At 38.0% G+C, this 6,000-nt stretch overlaps 1 protein-coding gene across 3 annotated transcripts in view; it reads right to left on the reverse strand.

Annotated features, from left to right (window-relative positions):
- Positions 1-6,000, reverse strand: part of tnr (tenascin R (restrictin, janusin)) — a 110,141-nt gene that overhangs the window by 66,016 nt on the left and 38,125 nt on the right. The gene's annotated exons all lie outside the window — the stretch shown is intronic.

Consider the following 6,000-nt stretch of genomic DNA (forward strand, 5'->3'; position numbering starts at 1 on the left):
GAATGTCATTAGATTACTTTCTTTTTAACACTTTCACAATCTGCAAATTGTTTGCCAGAGGTTTAAAAAAAATGACCATCACATGCATAAGGCATGTTTAAAGCTATACCACAAATTCACACACTACTGCTCTCCACACTATGGTCTCCGCCTAAAAAGCAGAGGCCATGTTGAATAAAAACACGTCATCAAAAAATAAGGAAAATAGAGAAGAATGTTGAGATTAAGTAATGAAAATACAATAACATAACTGCTGTCAACTACAAGATTTTAACAATGTGGGTGAAAATTTGCTGCCTATTTTCTTTTTTTTTTTTTTTTTTAACGATGTGACTATCTTAAAAGTAGAAAAACTGGCCAGAGAACACTGGAAGTTGAAAAAGGGTTAAATGACAGCTAAAAGCTGTTCTAAGTGCTTGGATAAAATGAATCTGGATGTTTCCTGCTTCTTAAAGACATTCAGAACAAGTCAGAACAACCTTAATTGACCCATTAGTGTGACATTTTAAAAACTTGATTTTCCCAACCAATGTTCGAAAAAGTCTAGGCCTCTTCTGTCTGGATATCTGAGAATCTTTTCTAAAGTTTTAGCCAGCTAAAAACTTTCCTTCAAAATGAAACTCTGTTTTATTACAAATCCACATTAGCTGATCCCACAGACTGAAGCTGAACATTAGTTCAAAAGGAGACAACAACCATTTGGACCATCTTAAAGAACTCCAGTGTCAATAATGTCATTGCACTTAATGGATAGGTTATGTTATGAACTATTAAAATGCTTGCATTGAGTAGTCTTTAAGACCTTTTTTTTTTTTTTGTCCACACACATGATTGATGCTCCATCAGTAAAGGGCCTGACTGAAACGTGTAGTGATAATGAAATATGTAAAAAAAAAAAAAAAAACTCAGCAGCATGTGTTTTACACAGTAAGATCCATCATATCTCACCATTTCCATTTGCCATGTAAACAATCCTTTTTTGTCAGTAAAAATAATGAGCTAATTCAAACATCAAAGCAGTGCAAAGCCTCACCTGAAGGCGTTCGTCTGTCAAACAACAAAAGTAATGTTACTCAGAATCATCAAACACGTTGTAATCTATTTAAATATTCACTGAGTGTTTTCACATATACACAGTTTTTCTCCCCTCTCAACTCTTTTCAGTGTTAAAATAAGTGAGCAATGAGTACATCTGACACTGACACTATGCTGAAATATTAAAAACACTCATAGATAACATTCTTCTTCCACACTCCAGTTATTTTTGTCATAACAGCTGATGATGAGGGGAAAAAAAGCAAGCTCATTTTTCTAAATGCACTTTTGTGTAATAGCCTTTATGTACAGTACAGATGATTGATCAGTCAAACCACTCTCAATACATCTGACTAGCAAACATAAATAAATAAACTGCTGTAAATGAGGGCTGTAAAGCTTTCGATCGCATCAGCTCCTGTAGCAAATACGATTTGTGAATACAATAAATGTAAATGCTGTGTGCATTAATGGCTTAGCCCAAAGCAGGTCTCCACACTTTAAATTAGCAAACAAAAACATTAGCGGTGCCTGATAAAACACTCGGCCGCAGCAGCTCACAGGCTCAGTTTCAATCACTCATGAAACAAAATGAAATCAAATGCCATATTCGTTTGGCTACATCTCGACTTCTGCGCCAGACTCGGCACACGTTCAGAAGCCTCCAATAAAAGAGAGCACAAACATCGTCGTAATTAAAGACACTCCGTACGGCTTGCTAAACACCTTTCATTTCACCACTTCGCTGATAGTGAAAATTCCCACAAGTAAAAAAACTCTGCACTTGTAGCGAGAGGCGAGCTTTTCCAGCCATAAACCAGACCGACAGCTATGAATGTAAATGTGGAGGCATATGCAGGAGTGTTTACAGCTTCCCCTGCCACAAAGAACAAAAGCGGGGCTGGGGAGACAAGTGAAGGACGTACACAGGAAGATGAAGCGGTGGACACGAACGGTTTAAGTCAGAGACACACAGAGGACAGAATAGAGTGGGAAAAGTGGATGGAGCGTGTGCGTGAGAGGAGTAAATAATTAATCCTGAAAGATGATCAAGTGAGCGATAAAGACAAGAAGCGTGAAGCGGACACAGGTAAAGGGCCAATGAGTGCAACGGTGTGATAAACAACCTCTCACCTCCGCAGCACAGGAGGCCATACAACGAGGCCTCCTCTGGGAACTTTTGGGACATTTCAGAAGCCACTTCAACTACTTTCCCACGTGCCTGACAGACGGGCAACATGCTGTGCAGCAGCTTGTTTATTTTAAAGCGGCACGAACAACTTCTCCAACATTTTGCAGCGAGATTTATTTCAGCAGCCCAACTCAACTTGGTTGGGTACAGGAAGAAAATAAAAGTCCAAGGGGAAGCAACAGAAGTCCAGAGGAAAGATGAACAGTGATGAAATAAGGTCAGCCTGCAGGCGAAGTGAAGTCATTCACTCAAAAACAGAGACATAAATCAAGATGAAAGACAGGAGTAGAGTTCCTGTGAATGTAAAATTTGTCCTGAAGCTAAAGTGTGTACGTTTTCTGTAAAGAGTAATGCAATATACACGAACACTGGTGAGCTTTTATTAATATTTGAATATGATGCAGCTGCAAGAAAGGTTTCAACATACCAGCTTTTTCTCAGGATACATTTTCTTCAAAGACGGTCAATAAATACACCAGAAGCAGTGTAATGGGAAAACCACCAGAAACAGCCGATCAATTAGATGTTATATGAAGATGAAGTTATATCTTTTAACTTATTACAGTTCTTAAAGTTTTGCTTCAGTATAAAAAGAAATTGGCACCATTTATCCAAATTGCATCTTTTGTGGTTAAATTCAAAAGAGCAACAGACTGAAGGTCATTTCAGCATCTTGTGATAACTCCAAGTCTCATTAGGCGTAATCAGCGGAAAGACTGAGCCTAACAACAAAGGTCACTCCACCATCAGATGCTCCATTGTGTAATTAACTTCTATTACCTGATTGCGTTAAGACCTTTACGCAGTGGTCTGAGAAGGTTTTGCCCCCTTACAGATTTCTCGTATTTTTGCATGTTTGTCATGCACAGTTGTCAAATAAATTTCAATAAAAGACAAACAACCTGAGTAAGAAAGTTAGCGTCTTTCTAAAGCTTTTTTTTTCCACCAGAGAGAAGGAAATCATCATTTAAAAAAAATATTTTGTATACCTTTCTCCAATAATAATATTAATTTGATTATCTGAAACACTAAAGTACAACAATAAATGTTTCAGAAAGTGTGAAAAATATTATTTGCCACCTGCATATAAAAGTAGGAAGTAGACTTAAATTACAAAACATTTTTTAACAGTAGCTGTTGTTACGATGCACGACTAATGTCAATTTATTTCTCTCAGATAAGTTTAAAATTCACCTTCTCGTAATTCATTATTGCAAGTTACAGAAACATTTTTTTTCTTTTACTTTTATCAGTACTGCATAAGTAAATGGCAAAAATGAATGTATTGTAAAATGCACCGCCATTCAGTCCTTTTCAGCTGGTCCATGTGTGAGATAAAAATACAATACTTAAGAAAAAATAAAAAGGGTTTTTAAAATCACTAATCCCTAGTTGCAGCAACAACTTCATTACACGAAACATTTAAACAGACTTATTTTTTAGTTAACCAGCACAAATGATGTCAACACAAGCAGAGGCACTGATTCCAAGGAGGAAAAGAAAATCGGGATAAGAATCAAGCCTGGAACTACAGCTATTCTTTTGTCCATCCTAATTTTGGCTCTTGTCCAGTCCTGACAAAATGGAGTGGATGAGGTGGAACTTTCAGTGCAGGAACAAGAAATCAGCAGCTATTGTCCCCACTACTCTGCAGAGACTTGACCCTGTCACGACTCGGTGGGCAGTAGGTCTTTCACGCCAACAAAATACAGGTAGGTGAAGCTAACGTCTTGATAGAATAAAATTCTGTATCAACATGAATAAGGTTCTGATGATTAAGCGTAGTCACGCAGGCCTCTAAAATGACTTGTAATTTAACAAGTCAGAGGACTACAAAGCGCTTCACACTATAGTCTCACATTCACATGTTGAATGTGGTACAGCTGCTGGATTGTCACCACAACTGGTTTGGGGCAGTTTGACAGAAGCGAGGCTGCCAAGCCATCAGCGCTAGTGGTGGCTGCTGACCACCACCAGCAGCCAAGGTGAGTGAATCGTCTTTCTCAAGGACACAACGACAGAGACAAACAGAGCAGGGACTAGAACCAGCAACTCACAAATGACAGGACAAACTCCAACTTTCTGAGCCACCATCGGCCATTCCAAGTATAGACAGTGCTTGGAGATCAAAAACAGTGTGACTTAGCAAAGGGCATTTTAACTAAGTACTATTAAAACTGAGATTCAAAAACAGGCCATTTCAGAATCAATACATCCATGTCAGTTTTGGTAGATTGCTACACAGAAACTACTAAAGAGTTCATCACAAGAGCAAAAACTTTTTAAGGGTTTAGACATCATTCTGTCAGAAGGTATAGTTTCAGTCTAAACCAAATACATTCAAGGTGTTATCACAATTAACGTGTTTAGTCCGTTTAAAACAAATTCTGGTTCACTCTGACCTTGGTGTGTTTTGTAGCTGTGAACAGAACAATCACACCAAGACGGGGATCCCCATACCGCCTCCTCTGTCTCGCGACAGTTGCAAAGAAACTCTGGATCAGTTCGTATTGGGTGTGAATGCAATCTGACCCTGAGGCAACACACCTACCAGGTCAATGCACACAGCTTGAGTCAAAAATCTATCTGTAACAAGGTTTGCATTGCACTGTGGGATACGGTAGAGTAAACAAAGTAATAAACAAATGCAGTGTGTCTTCTTTGTAATCTCAGATGTGCTTGTTGAACAGTAAACAATAACAACAATGATTTCAAAGACCTCCACACACGGTGCTCTACTGGATCGAAATCCAGTAGAGCACTTTTGGGATGTTGTGGAGCAGGAGATTTGCATCATGGACTTGCAGGTAAAATGTGGCTGCAACCCTAATCTAATAAAATGACTTGTGAATAATATGTTCTCAGACGGGTTGTCTGTATGAATGTCAGCTCATATGTAATTTTTTTTTTTTTTTGCTGCTGCTGCTTGATTCTGTCTTCACATTCTGATTAAACCCCGAAAAAAAAAATCTGTCTTCATTCGTGTGATATATTAACATTTTCATGTCTCGAAACAGCTTAGATGATACTCTTACATTTTTGCTTCATTTAGTATGCTGCCATCTGCGAATACACAAATTAGCCCCGTCTCTCAGCTCATCTCCTTCCTGCCCCAGTAACATCCACATCCTTTCCTCTTCTCAACCTCTCCTTACTGATTAAAGAGAGCAGCAGGTTAAGCCTACAGTTTATGAGCATAGAGAGACATGTGCAGTTACACAAGAAGCAGATCCAGGGGAGAGGTCTGATGTTGCATGGGCTCCTTTACTGGCTCACATTTAATAAAATGTGGTTTAAAAACTAGATATAATAACATCTTACAGCAAAAAAGTAAAAAATAAAAATAAAAAAATGACAGTGTAAAACATAAATAAATTGAAATAAGATTTTCTGAACGGGATCCCAACTAAAGGATGAGATTCATAACAAAATTATACAAAACATTTTCTACTGTTTGCCAAGATTTTTACTGCTGAGTAATTTCCCAGTTTATCCTCCTTTATAGTTTACTGTTTATGTAATCTAAATTAAATATATTTCATTCAAAGGGGGCCTTTCAAGTTTTTTTGTTTCCATTCAGGTCTCTACTGCTGAAACAGTCCTAGTACTTGAAACAATAAAAACACTCAGATGTTTTTTTAGCAATAATTTCATGTTTAGTCAGTGTCATGAAAATGAGCTTTAAAAAAAAAAAAAAAAAAAAAAAAAAAAACACAATAAAACGCCCCCCCCCCCCCCCCAACCCCCCCAAAAACGCCCCCACCCCCCCCCAG

Source organism: Poecilia latipinna, unplaced genomic scaffold, assembly GCF_001443285.1.
Source record: "Poecilia latipinna isolate Pla-1442-1.1 unplaced genomic scaffold, P_latipinna-1.0 Scaffold685, whole genome shotgun sequence".
Lineage (NCBI taxonomy): Eukaryota > Metazoa > Chordata > Actinopteri > Cyprinodontiformes > Poeciliidae > Poecilia > Poecilia latipinna.